Source organism: Paroedura picta, chromosome 7 (assembly GCF_049243985.1).
Source record: "Paroedura picta isolate Pp20150507F chromosome 7, Ppicta_v3.0, whole genome shotgun sequence".
Taxonomy (NCBI): domain Eukaryota; kingdom Metazoa; phylum Chordata; class Lepidosauria; order Squamata; family Gekkonidae; genus Paroedura; species Paroedura picta.
The window spans coordinates 76,529,558-76,546,391 of NC_135375.1; the positions used below are offsets into that span (position 1 = coordinate 76,529,558).

The 16,834-nt window shown below is 41.5% G+C and overlaps 1 protein-coding gene across 41 annotated transcripts in view; it reads right to left on the minus strand.

The window, feature by feature from the left end:
• The window catches only part of PTPRD (protein tyrosine phosphatase receptor type D), a 1,533,354-nt gene that overhangs the window by 1,171,144 nt on the left and 345,376 nt on the right, over positions 1–16,834 (minus strand). For all 41 annotated transcript variants that reach the window (XM_077344981.1, XM_077344985.1, XM_077344991.1 and 38 more), the window contains one exon: positions 4,483–4,590. The gene's annotated coding sequence lies outside the window, so the exon portion shown is untranslated. The remainder of the gene's footprint in view (positions 1–4,482; positions 4,591–16,834) is intronic.

A 16,834-nucleotide genomic window follows, 5' to 3' on the forward strand; every position in this document is an offset into this window, starting at 1 on the left:
GTGTACTTGTATCTTCATATGTTCATATATCTTCTTGTGCTTATAAGTACTCTTTGCATTTTATTGTATTTTTATTTTTCAGCTGCCTAGGCAGATGAAAAGTGTGCACCAAGAGGACATCAATTCTCAGCACTGAACAGATCAAGGCAATCGACTAAGATGGTTCATTGTTCACAGTCCTTGAAAAGCTGATGCTGTACTTCTGTAGCTTCAAAACAACATCACCTATCCGATCTTTGGATAAGTCCATGCCAATGTATAGCCAAAACTGCTACAATAGCATTTTCTGAAGGAAATGAACAACTAGACTAATTCCTTCCCACATCACATTAGTTCCAACTGAACATATTTTCCACAAAGATCAGAAGCATAGGCAGGGTTTTCATCTAGCAAAGTACTTATCAACGTATTTGATCTCAAAAACGAATTTGATAAGGTGCTTAAAATGGTTGCTCATGGATTACTGGACTCATACCTAAAGAAATGTGAAGTAAACATTACCAAAAATATGCAACACCTAAAGATGTGGAAGTCTGAAACAGCATTTGAGTGTAAATTCTAATTAAAGGAAAATATTATGGGAAAGAAACCCCTCTATTTGTATCTTCGAGTATTGGAAAGACACAGTCTAGAGTAAATCAGATTCACTGCAAAGCTCACATTATACATATTATAATTTTAACTTACAGATCCAAAAGAAGTATTAATATGATAAAGTATACAGGATAGAAAACTGCTGGCTCTTATTTTGGATTTTGAACGACTCAACTTAATTTGGTTCATACATAAACCTAGCTGTGTTTATTTCAGCACATTTATATAGAGACTATGTGTTTTTTTTTTGTTCTTAAAGACAAATCGATGAATAAATATTTCCGATTAAAAATATGCCACAGACAGGAGTAAATAGAACTAAAGATCAGCAAGAGAACATTTGAAAATGTCAAGTATCAGGGTTGCTGACAATTGTGTACTTATTACAGTTTAGCCTTCAAATGTTTGACTCATTAAACTAATTTAAGTGCAAGAGGATACATCATTGTCTTCCCTAGCTATTTATTATTATAATAATCCTTTTTAGGAGAATATAAAAAACAATGCTGACTTGATTGAAACTCCAAACAAAGCTAACTGACTCCTTGGTGGCAATTAAAAACATTGGCAAGTACAAATTATATATATTGCACATTAGAATGCATGTGGACATATGATATATGTATATTATACACAAACATATATTTGCTTAAATTGTAATTTTGTTAGCTGAGAAATATGAAGCAGAAGTAGTCAGAACTAAGATTACTATTACTATGTTTACATTCACAAAAAAGTGCTTAATTCTCAAGATTGCTGTTCTGTAAAAATATAATGGTTCTCCTATACAAACAACATTCCATGTTCAGCAGAAAATGGGATTTCAGATCCTTATTGTTGATATGCAAAAGGATGATGGCTGTGTGCTTTGCTGGGAGACTCAGCTGAAAGACTGTATACTCTTCTTTGTCCCGCTGTTTTTCTTCTAAATCCTGTATATGACAACTACCTTTTCCTTACCCTATTTTCTACTCCTGGTTTTTCATAAAATGAGAAAAATCAAGGAGGAACTACAAAGGAAAAGAAGTGAAACACTTATTTTGCACATAAAAATCCTGTTCATACACATCGTTATGCCCACATGCTTGGTAAACAGATGTTTGTTGAAGAACATGTAGCCCTTCTCTAACGCACACAGAAATACCATCCCACGCAAATGTTCGCATAGGGATCTGTTATGACTTCCTTTCTTCATGTCCTATTACAGATCCCAAAATGTACTTCACATTTCAATTTGCTTTTGAAAGCAGGTTGTAGTTCCTTTTGATTGAAGACTTGTATTGCTGTAGTTATTACAGGCTTGCTTATTTATTTGTTTGTTTGTTTTTGTATTTCTATGCTGCCCTTTCCTTGAGGTTCCGTGTAGCTCACACATGTGACTGTGATCTCAGAGGCATTCTTTAGCACAGTAAGTGCATGGTGAGACATAGTAATTCAAGGAAGGGGACAGAAGGGACAGCATAACAATGACAGAATGGCTGGCATTAATTCATCTATGTTTCCCTTTATGTTTTATTTGTTTGATAATTAATGCATTTTTCTAGAGATAGGCTCACTCAAGAAGAAGAAGAAGAAGAAGAAGAAGAAGAAGAAGAAGAAGAAGAAGAAGGTTCTTATAGGCTGCTCTACCCAAATGAGGCTCAAAGTGGCTTACAGTCATCTTCCCTTTCCTCTCCCCACAACAGACACCCTGTGAGGTGGGTTAGATTCTCTGTGTATGCCTGTCTACAAAGAGGAAAAGCCTAAACAGCACTAGACTATGTCATCTTTCCTAGCAGTCTTTTCATTAACTTGGAATGTACTGTACGAAATCTATAACTAAAAATCTTCAAAAAATCATACTGAGTCAATTATCATTACATAAAGACTGGAATAAGACCTATTGATCATGCAGTTCAACTGGGTTACTATGAGACATGCTCATATCTGTATGTGTAAAGGCTTATTCAGTATGGAAAATAACATTTTCCTAATTAGTATGTACAAGTTATGCAATAAAGAAAAAATGCAACAGATTTAATGCCATGCTTTCCTAACAAAAGTTCAATTCATGCACCCACTCCCCACCTACCCTATATATATCTCTCTTAGGAATATCAGATACAAAATGTTCCTTCAAGGTTGATGGAAATTAAAATAAATTAAAAGGAAAAATAGAAGGAAGGGGTGAAGAGAGAAAGAACAGTGAACCATCATTTTTAATAAGCTCAAGTGCTAACTCTAAAAAAAGTCTGCCAATAACCAAAGCAAAAAAATTAAAAAGGAAAAATTAAAAAAGGAATATAAGGACAATTACTTATATAACGTGCAACAAAAGTGAATAATTAAGATAAAATACAACAGATATAACTCAGTTTTTTGCTTGGGTCATCCAAGCACATAACTCTTTACTACAATAGACTTCAAGTATGCAATATGGGGGGGATCACTAATATGTACATTTTGTATAATAAACATGGAATATTTGAAAATGGCAACATCACAGAGATTGTTCATATGAATTAATTTCAGTGTTAATCACCAACAACTTAACCTTTCCAAAACTGGAGAACCTGCTGATGGATGGAAAGGTCTTATATAGGAGATGGGTTATCCCCAGTTCTGGATGGGGCTACTATCGTCCAAAGGAGTAGGCATGTAGCTTGGAGATAGCTCCTGGAACCAAGTCTCCTGGTGGATATATAGAGGCATTGTTATTGTTATATGGACATTGTTCTCTATAATTCTCTATAATATGGACATTGTTCTCTCATTTAGGTGTAGAACAAAGTTTAAATCCACTGGCATCTTTACAACCAAGAGAATTTCCTTCAATATATATGCTTTTGTGTACAAGCGCATTTCTTCAGTAATTCAGTAAACTAAAATGTGGGCTAGTGATGTTTGGATTTTTAGGTTTCTCTTTTTTTGTCTGAATTATTTGTCTGAATGGTTATTTTTGCTATTGGACTGAGAACATAATGGATTTGATACAATGCACATGAGAGTTCCATTCTGTTGCAACTATTTCCAAGACTCTGGATCAAACTAAGGGCCTTTATTACTTGAAATGTTCTCTAACATTATAGTTTCAAACAACAGATTACCAGTGTTTGATCATGGATTTACTTGTGGTGTTCTCATTCAAACACGCTTCCACACATATTGGGATATCAGCCAGAAGCCTTTAAATTCAATTAAATCTACTCCTAGCTTCTGTCCAAGGTCTTTAGAATTTTAGAAAGGAGCAGAAGTTCATCCAGACTTTTATATTTAAATATTTTATTTCCAAATGCAGTATCTTCTATTTGAGCATACACAACTGGCCAACAATCAGGGGTTGTTTTTTTTTACCCCTTTGCACAGTTTCATTCCCAATGTGGGGAATACTTCTTCATTTCATTTGAATGGTACTATGAATGTTGTATTTGAATGTTGTATTATTATTCACAATGTATGCTTAATTTCTACTTCTAATAAGGAAAGAGAGACCCTGGGATTCCAGATATTTTATCTGGCCAAGACAAAGGCAACAGGTAGTGTAGAAATCATAGCATTAAACAGGAATCAAGGAGCCATTCAAATCATATTCAACCATACAGCTCTGTAGTTGACTTGGATCAATTAATGCTAGGAATGCTTTTGACCAGAATGTTCAGAAAGTGAATGCTTGGCTTCATACATACCTGTAATTCAGTAAAGATAAATTTCCATATTTTATGAAACAGGATTTCTGAACCACAGACAGTTCTTCATTTAAATTATGCCTTTCTCATTTTAAAAGGGAGCTAATGACTCCATTTTTATTGCATTACAAACTGTATTTCATCTTTATGTTTGCAAGTGAAGACCAAATAAATTGTAAATTAAATATTGAGATATTGCTTTACATTTGTGAAATTTCCTTACCTTCAGTTGAGGTCAACTGATCCCTCCAAAGATGGTGCCAACATTCTGTCAGTCAAACTGTTAACAAGATTCTCAAGGGCCAGGAAACCAGTTACTTTTTATCCCCACCTGGAAAAAAGATGGTGTCAGTTACTCTTTTCCATCAACATAGTATATTACTGTTATCCTTACCAATCACATTAAAAAGATCACTGAACTATCTCACAAAGAGATGCATGTAGCATTGAACTATGTAAGGTACTCTGAATGTTTATACCAGGGTATTTATAAAGCAAATTTGGCCATTTATCTTTTTCATATTATGAAATATAAATGCCATGACAATAGCAAATTTAACAGTAAATAATGTTCAACTAAATATAACTATGGAAACAAAACTGTGTTTGATTTAGAAAATGATGGAATTGAATTATGCTGCATTAAAGGGGGGAAATGCTCAGAGAAATGGGAAAAGAAAATAAATATATCACAATTTCAAAACAAACTCTCCCCTATGGGGATAAATTTCTAAGGATTCTATCAGAGAATAGTGATATCCTTACAAAATTTCAGTCACAGAAGACAAAAAAATCCCAGGATTATAATCCATTACAACTGTATTTACAATTGTATTTGCAAAGCACATACATTAAGACTATGGGATCATTTCCCCCCCTCTTCGGTGTGTCTCTTTTCCTGCTACTAGGATTGTTATGCAAATATGGATGAAACTGTACACCTACCTAAAGCCTATGCTAACAATCCATTTCAGGATTTTTCTTCCATTCTTTGATACCTGAATTTGTTTCTCACTATTCAACGAAGAGAGAATTTGGAAGAAAATGTAATGTTTTACTAAGAGAGCTAAGGCATGGAAAGGTCAAGGTTTACGTTCTTTCACCCATATGTTCCACGGGTAAATGCATAGCAATCTCGACAGTCTCTACCCCCAAAAAAGTGAAAAGCCACCCAGATTGCTGCTTTTACCCCAAGAGAGATAACTCATCCTTCTCTTATCTTGCCCTGATCCTATGCATGTTCTTTTTTTTTGTACTCTGATAAATGCCCAATAGCTCTGTATGCAAGAAAGGATTGCTGCTAACTACAAGACTTGGGAAATAGAATATAAGGACACTGACTTCTGGCTTTCTTGTCCAAGTGGTTTGTCCTCCTAAGAGAGTATAGAAACAAACCCTTGATTCATGGTATGATGACACCAATCATGATGTATTGTTTGGGGGAGAGGGCAGCAGGATTTGACCAGGCAGTCTTTTGTTACACTGTTAAATATATACATCCTTCCATTCCATTATGCAAAGGTTGAAGACTTCCTCTAGTCTAAGAAGCCTTCACCAATTTGTGGTCCTTTTCCAACAGAAAACACCACATAAATTGGAGAAATGCTCCTGAGGGTCCAGGAAGTCCATTAGGCCAGGTAGGACACATGCCACTGAATGCTGATTTACTCACACCTAATAGCCAGAATTGCTTCAGCAAACACTGTTCCTGATAATGTAGAAGGAAAAGCCTTCCCAATCCAGTGACTGTAAAATACAATAGGTATTGGGGGGGGGGGGATGTGCATGTCAATGCCAATCAGGAATGACACCGTGAAGCCTGAACATGAGCTAAGTGCTCTGGTTGAATGACATGCCTATCAAGCATGTATCTACTGAGTCATGTTCTATAATAATTTGCTTTCCCTTTAAATTAAAGATAAGCATGTATTAATGAAAACAGAAATCACAGTGAAACTGCATATATAACATCACATGAAAAAATGGTCTAGTCAGTTAGGTTTCAACAGTTAAAGCTTCATGTGGATTAGTTAGAACTTTGATCAGTTATTATCCAAATGCATATCACAGAAGGAGTGTCTGTGTGTCAAAGTCTGAGAGGAAGGAGGGAGGGATCAAGGAGGAGGTCAAGAGGGCTACAGGGATGGAGGGAGCAGGTAAGTGGAGATGGGGGGAGGAATCTGTGTGAGAGTGGGTGGCTGGGTGGCTGGGAGGGACCAAACAACTCCAGAGCAGGTATGTGTTCTATATAACTTTGAGAGGGAGACTGTCACAATTATCTTTAAACCGCCCGTGGCGCCGCGGGCGCCACGGACGAAATAAATGGTTAAGGGGTTCTAAGGTGGGATTTGTCCGTGATGAGGAAGGGTCCGGATTGGACCCTTCCCCGGGACAGACATTCGGAGGGACCCATCGGCAGGCGCGCAGCGCCTGCCGATGGGTCCCTCCGATTCCCAGCCCCAGCAACTGCGAGCCGCGCGCAGCGCAGCTCGCAGTTGCTCCCTTTCCCGCCGGGCTGACGCGTCGGAGGCGCAAAGCGCCTCCGACGCGTCAGCCCAGCCGCAAGGTACCCCCCGGCAGCCGCGCAGAGGCGGGCGGGGAGGCACTGTCGGTGGCGTTGAAGTCGCAGGCGCGCCGGGTGGCACGAAGGCGGGCGGAGGCACTGGCGGCCAAGCGGCGGAGCTCCGAGCCCAGCACTGCCGAGCCCAGCGGGGGCCGCCCCACGCCGCGCGTCAGACCCACCTGCTGCGCCTGCAGCGCCCGCAGACGCCAGCACAGGCCCCGCGCCCGGCCCCACAGCGCCACCCGACGTGCCCGCGCCGCCGCCGCCCCGCCCGCCTCCGGCACCGCCGCCGCCGCCATCCCAGCCCGCGCCCGCCGCCACGGCCTCCCTCACGGCGCACGGGAAGGCGGACGCCCAGCCCATGGGCCTCCCTCAGCCCCGTGCACGCATGCCGCTGCCCGAGGGAGCCCCCGGCAGTCGCGCAGAGCGCGGCTGCCGGGGACTCCCTGCCCATCAAATGACCGCCGCCCGGGGGAGACACCCCATCCCTACTCCTTTCCCACCTGGGGTCCCTTCCCGATGGCCATTCCCCACCGCCGCTTCCCCGCACCCACACACACACAAACACACACACACAGCCTCACCACCCAAACCCCCATAGCCGCCCCCTTGCCCCGCCGCCACTTCCCAGCGAACACAGACACACACACACACACAGCCACCCACCGACCGCGCTCTGCCACCCCTTTCCCCACCAAACACATCCACGCACACACTCCTCTCTACCCCTTCTTCCCTCGCCACCTCCCCATCCCCATTCGCCGCCCGCGATTCCTCCCCACGATTCCCCCCCAACCTTCACACACACACTGGCCCCTGCCCTTTCACCTACCTCTCTGTCTGCCTTCCTTTCTTCCTTCTTACTTCCTGACTTCCTCTCCCCCACTCCACACATCCAAGCACACACTCCTCTCTACCCCCTCTTTACTCCCCACCTCCCCCTCCCGATTCGCCCCCCATTCTCCCCCAACCTACGCCCCCTGTCCCCTCCCCTTTCACCCACCTCTCTGCCTTCCTTCCTTCCTTCCTTCTTACTTCCTGACTTCCTCCATTTCTCCATCTCCTTCCTGTCTCTCTGTCTTTCCGTCTTACTTGCTTCCTGTCTCTCTCCTTTACTTCCTTTCTTTCTCCCTTCTACCCATCCCTTCAACCACCCCTTGCCCTTTTTTCTCCCTCCCCTTCTTCCTTTCCTCTTCTTCCTTTCTTCCTTCCTTCCTTCCTTCCCCACAGTCTGTTCTCCCCCCCTCTGCTAGGGCCCGCTATATTTCTTCGACAGCGGGCTTATTTTCTAGTTTATTATATTGTTCTTCAAGGGCTCAAAATCACTAAAATTGACTTTATTTGAAACTCAGGACAAGTTCATACAATAAAGAAAAAGTCCATGTTTCCTTCTCAAGTCTCCTATGGGTCCTGTCAATAATCATGGTCTGACATTTCTGAGCTCAGAATTTAATTTCCAGATATGCACAGGTGCAATTCAGACTGGGACACATGGAACACTTGAAGAAATTAAGTCTTTCCCTGTTGTTTTCTCAAATTCAGATGGCCCTAGGGTAAAGCTGTTTGCCAGGATAGAGATATAAAATGTACTAACAGATAACATATATGTTTTCTGGAAGAGAGATCCCTCTCTTGGAAAAATAGTACAGCCCCAATCTGAATTGGGGCTCATGCCTGAAAAGTAATGTCTGAGCATAAAACTCCCAGAGTATGTCTTTGATCAGGATCTTCATGCAGAAGAACAACTTGGTAACTTGAATACTTGGAAGGGTTGCTTGTTTGTTTGTTTGTTTGTTCAATTTATTGCCTGCCGCTCCAGGCTCATAGTAGGTCACAATCATCATCATCTAATAAAACCCCAATAAAAATCCCCTGAAAACAGTAATAAAATCAAGTTACATATATAAAACCCTTTAAGATACGGCAACAAACTTGCCCCAGCTCTAACAATAACCACAATCTCTAGAGGGGGAGAGAGGAAGAGGGCACAGATGGAATTTGCTACCACGGGGTTGTCATTTAGAGCAGAGCAGGGATGATTTTTGTTGGCAGCAGAGGATAGGACCTGCAGTAATGACTTTAAACTATGTCTAGAATGGTACCATCTGGATATTGGGGGGGGGGGGTCACAATGACAGTTTATGTAATGGAGGTTTCATGCCAGGCTGCAGGCTGGAGTTTTAGTCATGGCAGGTTGCCTCACCTCTTCCTGCACCCACATGGGGGAGCATTTGGCTTGGTGCAACTCATCCCCCTCCAATTTGTGCTCCTGCATGGGAGCTGGGGCACTGAAGTTCCCAGTGCATAAATTGTCAATGAGAGATCAGCAGTGGAATAGACTGCCTAAGGAGGTGGTGAGTTCCCCCTCACTGGTAGTCTAAGTAGCAGCTGGATACTTATCATAAATGTTTTAGGCTGATCCTGCATTGAGATGGGGGTTAGACTAGATGGCCAGTATGGTTACTTCAAACTCTATGATTCTATCATTCTATAATACAGCTCTTTATTATTCTAAATAAGAGACAAAGCATACTATTTCTCAGTCAGATAGGTAATTTTAATTCAGAGGAACCACAGAAAATGTTTGGAATTAAAAGTATCATGCTATATGAAAGATTTTGATGCATAGCAACTGGCATTCATAGTGTGTGCAATGGGAATTGTAGGTGGTAAAAAGGTTAGATAAGCAGTATGGTCAGTATGGTCTACTCTAGCAGCTAAAGGAATAATTGGTCAACAAGTCTCTACAGATTTGACAAGGCTGTGACCTTCCAAGTAGTATTTAACTACCTGGGAGAATGACGGAGTTACCATAGATGTCTACAATGTTTGTCTTGAAGAATGACCTGCGCTTGTGATCTCTTTCTGCCAGTGAATGTTCATATCCTTAAATATTTGCAGTTAGAAAGTTATTTTTAAATCCCAAATACCTGGGAAGGCAGCCTGAATAGTCCAGCATAGCCCAAGCTCATGAGATCTTGGAAGGTAAACAAGGTTGACCACAGTTAGTGTTTGGATGAGAGACCTTCATGGAAGACCACACTGTTATGCAGAGGAAGGCAATGGAAAAATATCTCTACCCATCTGCTGCCTTGAAGACCCCATGATAAGAAGCCATAAATTCATTGCAACTTGATGCTGCTTAATATTTATTATTATTTGTTAATAATTTGAGAAGTAATTATTGTTTAGTAGTAGTTGCAAACTGATGCTTTTATATGCTTGTGGACCAACCCTGGACAGTTACAAATTTCCAAGTCTCCCGACTTCAATGAACTTAGAAAGCTGAAAAATATATTAAGATTGCACAGCTAGTTACAGAAAATATTTATGTAAGGCTGCTAGTTCACAAAGAAACATACAGAAATTATAGCCCACAAAATACATGTCTTTTTTCAGCAGTTGCTTATTGCATTAGATTTAATGATTAAAAGGAAAAGAAAACATAAAAGCTGACATTACATTGCACAGTATTCCCTTTTCAATAATAAAGATTGGTAGCAATTCAAGCAAAATGCTTCCCTTGAGCTCATTTGCCTTTAATCTGTTTAACAAAACATATAAAATGACACGTTACTTAGCCTAAAATGAAGACAAGCTAAATGAAAGCAAAAATGAACTCATGGGACCTTCCATGAATGATCTGTTGATGAACTTTATTTGTCATAGTGTTAGGTGCTAAAGTTTTCAAATATAGTCCTTATCTGATCTACCAGTAGTACAGCTATTCTAATATTTATTGGCATAAGCAGAGGTTCTGCATCAATTTTTCAAAAACTCCCAAAATTTCATCTTCTAAGGTGGATATGTCCACTCCTTTGAGCCTCAAGATGCCATGCCAGTCACAAGTGTCAATTCTATCCCTTTCCAGCTTCAAAAAGTACAATGTACAGCAGACTTAATGATAGTTGGACACCAGCCAGTTGGGATTGCACCCAGATCACCAGATCACAACTATCGAGGCACCATTCCCCGCTGCCTCCTGCTGCTCCCCACCACTGCCTGCTACTGCTGCCAGTGCCACCATTCGGCTGCTTCAGATCAACAGGGTGCCCATCGGAGCAGCTGTGGGGGGGGGGGCAGATGGCAGGTGGGTGTGAGGGTGAAGCGAGCAAGGAAGGGGCTCCAGAGAGGCTGGCCCGAGGACGAGGCTTGTCAGTGGCGTGGCGCAGGCAGACAGGATGCACCAGCAGCAGGCAGCAGCAGCACCATTCCCTGCCGCCTCCCACTGCCGCTGGCCACCGCTGGCCCCCTGCTACCGCTGCCTTTGCCCACCACTGCTGCCGGCTGCCACCGCCGCAATCACCAATCTGGCGACCCTGGTCACTCACAGACTTCATCTAGAGTAATTATTGTGGCCAGGCAGAGAGAAGGAGGAGGAGCAAAAGACCTTGAGTAACTGCATCTAACATTGGCTCAGCCAGGAGTGTTTTATATTGCATTCTGAAGCCCATACATATTTTGTTATATGTTGGCCAGCTACACATTGTAGAGACTGGCAGAACCAACAGACCTGATGGTCCAGTTCCAATTTGGTATACACTGTTATGAATGCACAAACACAATGCACAAATGCACTCCAATTTGGTATTTTTGTTCTGAAGCTGTCTGAGAGGCCTTGGCCCAGTTGCTCACTCTTGCTTTTCCTCTTTCAGCCTAACACACATAAGGGGGGGGGAGGTTATGAGGGGAGGTAGAACAATGCATCCTGTTCTAAGATCCTTGAAAGAATGGTTAGATAGCATTGGGCTACATATTTAGGGAAGGATTAATTAATTTCTTTGGTTATGTGTCCACCTTCTTGAGCATCAACAGTTTTAGAGAGTTTGGTGCTTGTTTGTTGTTGTTTGTAGCACCATGGACTATATTGCTAGACCTTAATAATGCTGGATAAGCTAATATGAACAATTTTTATTTTGCTTTTACTTGATTATTTATAGTTGTTAACATAGAGTACAATTGTTCTGGATACTTTTGTTGGATTCATAAATAGGCTCAGTTGTGTTCCTAGAGACATTTGAGTTTTACATTTTTGCAGGGTTTTGTTCCTTCATTGGAAACAATGGATGGCTGGAGGCACCTTGTTCAGAGGACTGCAGTATTGAACCCCGTGGACCAATTAACTTAATTTGGGGGGGGGGGGATTTAAAGGACAGGCACCAGCAGTTCTTCTGCAGTTTTAGTGCCAATACTTTTAACCCCCAAAAATACACCATAGCAAATAACGGAGTAGAAAAATATGGACTCATATAAAGAATATTTGGAACCTGGTACACTTGGAATACCAATATTTTTCAACTCCAATATATCCAGATAAAGAAGCACCCTCACAGTGACCCCAATTTCATGCCCTAGTGATTCCCGCACCAAAAATCTCCAGAATCTAGCAAATTCTATGTTTAAAAGGATGAAAAATATTTTTAAACAGAGAAAGCACAATAGCCAATTATGCACACGTTGCATAATGAACTTTCAAAGAACTTTTGTAGCTGTGTCAAACAGGAAAATCTAAAGTGCATTGAAAATGTATTTTCCAATGTGGGTGGAATGAATCAATGACTTGGGGTGGTGGTGGAGGTGTTTGTGCCAAGTTTTAAAATCATTAATGTGCTATAGGCTTTCACAGAAAAAAAGGAATTGAAATCAGGAACTGCAGCGCTGACCGATGACAGGACATGGAAAGCCGTACATTTTCTACTGACTTCATTTAAGGTTCTTTTAATGAATTGACTTGCTAGCATCATGTTCCCTCAGGTTCCAGCTGTCCCCTGTCTTCTTGGTGATGTCAATCTTTCCTGTTATTTCTGATATTCTTTATGGGTAATAACCACTGGCACCAACAAATCTGCAAGTATCCCCTACTTGAGAGATTTGCACATCTAACAGTTTATCTTCACAGTGGTTTAGAAAGACTGTCTAGTTACTGTGTTTTCCATTTTGCTCACAGTAGTCAACATAAAAGCCAAATATGAAATAAATAAATAAACATAGAGATGATCTGGTGTACTTTTGCATTTTTGAGCTATTGTACTCAGTAAGCTTCTGCACTTCCACTCCCCTTTACCACAGTGTGCTTATAGAAATCAGACTTTACCCATTCAAAATATAAGAATATTTAATATACAAAATTATGAAGAGTATACATGATCTGTTCAAACATCAGACTAAACAATGATCCAAAGAAAACATCCAAGCAGCACGCAGCATTCTTTTCCTAAACACTATGCTTCTTCTAGTGATGTTGTTGCTAGGATACCTTATTAACTTTTGAAGTTGCAGCATTTAAAACTCCAACATTACCTTAGATTTCAAAACTGGGATTTCTGTCCATTGTCCCTAGCCATGTAGACAAGATGTAAATGAGCTCGTGTCCACCCAAAGAAAATGAACGAGGAGAAGCCCTTTCATTCTCATATACTGAGTATTTATAATTTCCCCTTAAAAAAATCACCCCACTAGGCATCATTCTCATCCACATGCCTTAAGAAGAAAAAATCAATAACCCGCCATCAGCCTGTACCAATCCCAGTCCCTTTAGGTTATATTCTAACAAGATGCACAATGGTAAACCTTTTGATCTTCTACTAGAGCCATTTGTATCTAAAATACAATATGCTTGATTCATCAAGCATCTTTCTTTCCTATCAGCTATGAGTTTGCAGGAGGTTCCAACTCACTGAAAGATTGATATACCAACGGTTAAATTATTGGGGGTGGGGGTAAATTCTAGGTCTAATGGCATTCCTCCACAGTTATCAGCAACCATTCATGCAAAATGCTGCTTCTTTGAGCTGTGCTGAATATATACTTAACGGAAAGTACTTACAGGGCCATTTCGCACGGCTTCAAAATAGCACAATGGTTGCTAATTGAAAACGCTACTAATTTGGAATAACCCACGACGTCGTAGACAATCTGCAACACTCCTGAAACCGACCCGCAAAAAGCGCTTCGTTGTAGCGCTTTCAGGGGAATCCCAAAAAGTGGATTCACCCTCCGGAAAGCGATACACTCCTGCAACCAATCTGCAACAATAGCGATAAAGACCTGTGCGTTAACATTGTTGCGGTTTCTTCAAAGTCCCTCCTCCTGAGCCTGTCCTCCAAACTTCCGGCGAAGCGATCGCCATTTTTTCCCCCCCGAGCGAGTGGAGATCAACGCACCGGCGAGCCTCCGTTTAGCCAGTGAGGCTTCCCAGGTTGCAGTCCCTCCTCAGAGCTGTTTACAGTCACTAAGCACAAGAAGCCCGCAGAAGCCCGTTTGCTGATGTATTTTCCCTTTATTTTTCACACTGTTTCGGCTGAAAATCGCGCCCGTGAGGGGGGGGAGGGGGGATTTTTTTTCCCACTCGGAGGCAGCGTGGCCACGATCAAATGACAGCTCAAACAGAGGCTTCCCGGCTTCAGTCCCTCCCCTTCAGTCACTAAGCACACACATTTCACACATTCCATTCAGCCGAAAATCGGGCCCGTGAGAAGGGGGGGGATTTTTTTTTTTCACTCTGAGGCAGCGTGTTAACGATCATACGATCAAACGACAGCTCAAACACCCCAGGCAGCTGGATGGGTCTCTCCGTTGCAATGAATCTACCCAGATTCGTTACAATGGGTCTGTTTTTTTTTTTTTTAAACCTTCCTTAAAGGGAAAGGGGCTGTTTGGGAGCATGCTAACGGCTGCCCATTGGCTGCTTGACGGCCAGGGGCGGGACGAGCTTGGCAATAGCGCTTCCTTTCTAGCGATTTCTGCCGAGACCGGAAGCCTGTGGGAAACGCTAAAAAACGCTACTGATTCCACTACAAAGGCAGGTATGCATAATGACAAATTCCACTATTTTAAATGGCGATTTTTCATTCCGCAAACAATTTGCAACAAAGATCCCCGTGCAAAAAGGCCCACAGTATTTGCTGGCATATAAGACTACTTTTTCCCCCTGAAAAATATGCCTCCAAGTGGGGGGGGGTCGTCCTATACGCCGGGTGCACTTCAGTTGGGATAGACATAGCTGCCCATAGTGGCCCATAGTACTGTAATGTAATGTAACAAACTCTATATTTTGAGTGGAAATATTGGGGGGTTGTCTTATACGCCCAGTCGTCTTATATGCCGGCAAATACGGTACATAAGGTAAGCATTTGCAGTCAAAAACCCAAACAGCTCTACAATTCTGTTTACTTGGAAGATCAGTTGATTTTGTTTGGGCCTGATTCCAAGTAAACATACATATAATGGGTAAAATTTTTGGTATCTGTAAAGGATAAAATGTACTACCATTTTGCCCTTTGAAATATCTTGAGAGCATCTTCTGTGCATCTGACTGTGCATCTGTAAGCGACACATGTTCTAAAAATAAAATGTGCTATCAAATCATTGCTATGTGCCCTATAGGGCATATAGTAATGATTTGATAGCACATTTTATTTTCAGAACATGTGTAACTTACAGATGCACAGTCTCATCCCATGTTAGCATTGCTAATAATGTCCTATTCATATAAGTCAAGAACTACACATTCATCCTTTAGCCATGCCTAAAAATAATTACCCTAATTTCTAACATGAAAACGTGTGCAAGTTGATGCATATGGCAAGAAAATCACTGAAGACTAGAGAAAACTGTTCAAACAGCTACTACAATAAAATGTAATTTCCCTTCATCATGGTGTAGTATAGAACCTTTTATTATACTCATAACAGTGAACAAATTGCTCATAATTACTTATGAGAAGAAGAAAGGAAATAGCAGATCCAGCAAGTCCCTTAGCAATCTTAACCTATAGGCCTAGGGCTGGATTCACACTTTCAAAGCAATGGAGCCTGCCAGAGAGTGTAACAAAATGAAACAATGGAAGATCATTGCAAAAGAGTACAAATACAAGGAAATAAGAGGGAAAGGAAGGAAGCACAACGTCACATGTGCCATTTTAAGGAATCCCAACATTCCGTATAGCAATAATAGCTTTTTATAACCATGGTATTCAAAACTAAAGACCAAGTAAGTCCACTGAAATGTCATATAAAATTTCAACCCAATGCTGTTGTTTCAGTGTTAGCTGATGAAAACAAGTTCTTGATACATTATAAACTTGTGTTACATTCTCAGAAATGGCTTTGATTCTTCATGGCTTAGGGCAATTGAAACCAACAGATTGACTTAGAGAGTACGCCAGCCTTCCCGTCATTGGATAAAAGCAGATATTGTGCATCCCCTGCTGCTTACTTCCTCAGGCTCAAGACCCCTTCCCATAGGAAAGCTTTTTCCCTAGTCACATTCCAAACATTACCCTCTGTTGTGCTGGATACTGATAAAAGATTCTGCAGAAAGAGTTTGTCATGGATCAGAGGAACGCCATGGTGCATGTTTTACTCTGCTGCCCCTTCTTGGTTCATTTCAGAACTATTTCATCTATTATTAACAGTTTTCCAGGACATCCAATTCTGAATATGTCACGCTTCTACTCTCCAATGAATTCCCACAGCATATGCTATTAACAGAGAGATTGTGTGGTATCACTTGCAAAACATGTCAGCAACGGGTGACCCAACATTTTATTTTAATCATTTTTGCCATTTTATTTATCTTATCTTATTACTTTAATAACTGCTGCCATGCATTGGTCATAGTACATTTTTTTTACTATGCTGGTCTAAGACCATATAAATAAATACCACCACAGGTGACTGAACAGGCAACAGACTAGTCTTAGTGCGAAAGATGTCTGATAAACCCTGTGAGGGTTCAGGATATTAATCATGTTAGCAAAGAAGGCTGAAACAGATGTTTGATATGCAAAGAAGACTGAAACAGAAGAGTTGATAGAGCATTTAGAGTAACGTGACCTTCTGCCCCGCAAATGATGGTCCCGGCTTCCCCCCAAATGCCCCGCATCACGGACAGTTGCCAATTTGTCCTGCACCGTCCTCTGGGCCCGCACCCATTCATTTCCCCATGGCCACCCTTCCTTCTGCTCTTCTTTCCGGGTGCGGCGAAGGTGGCCTGCGAGGAGAAAGGGGAG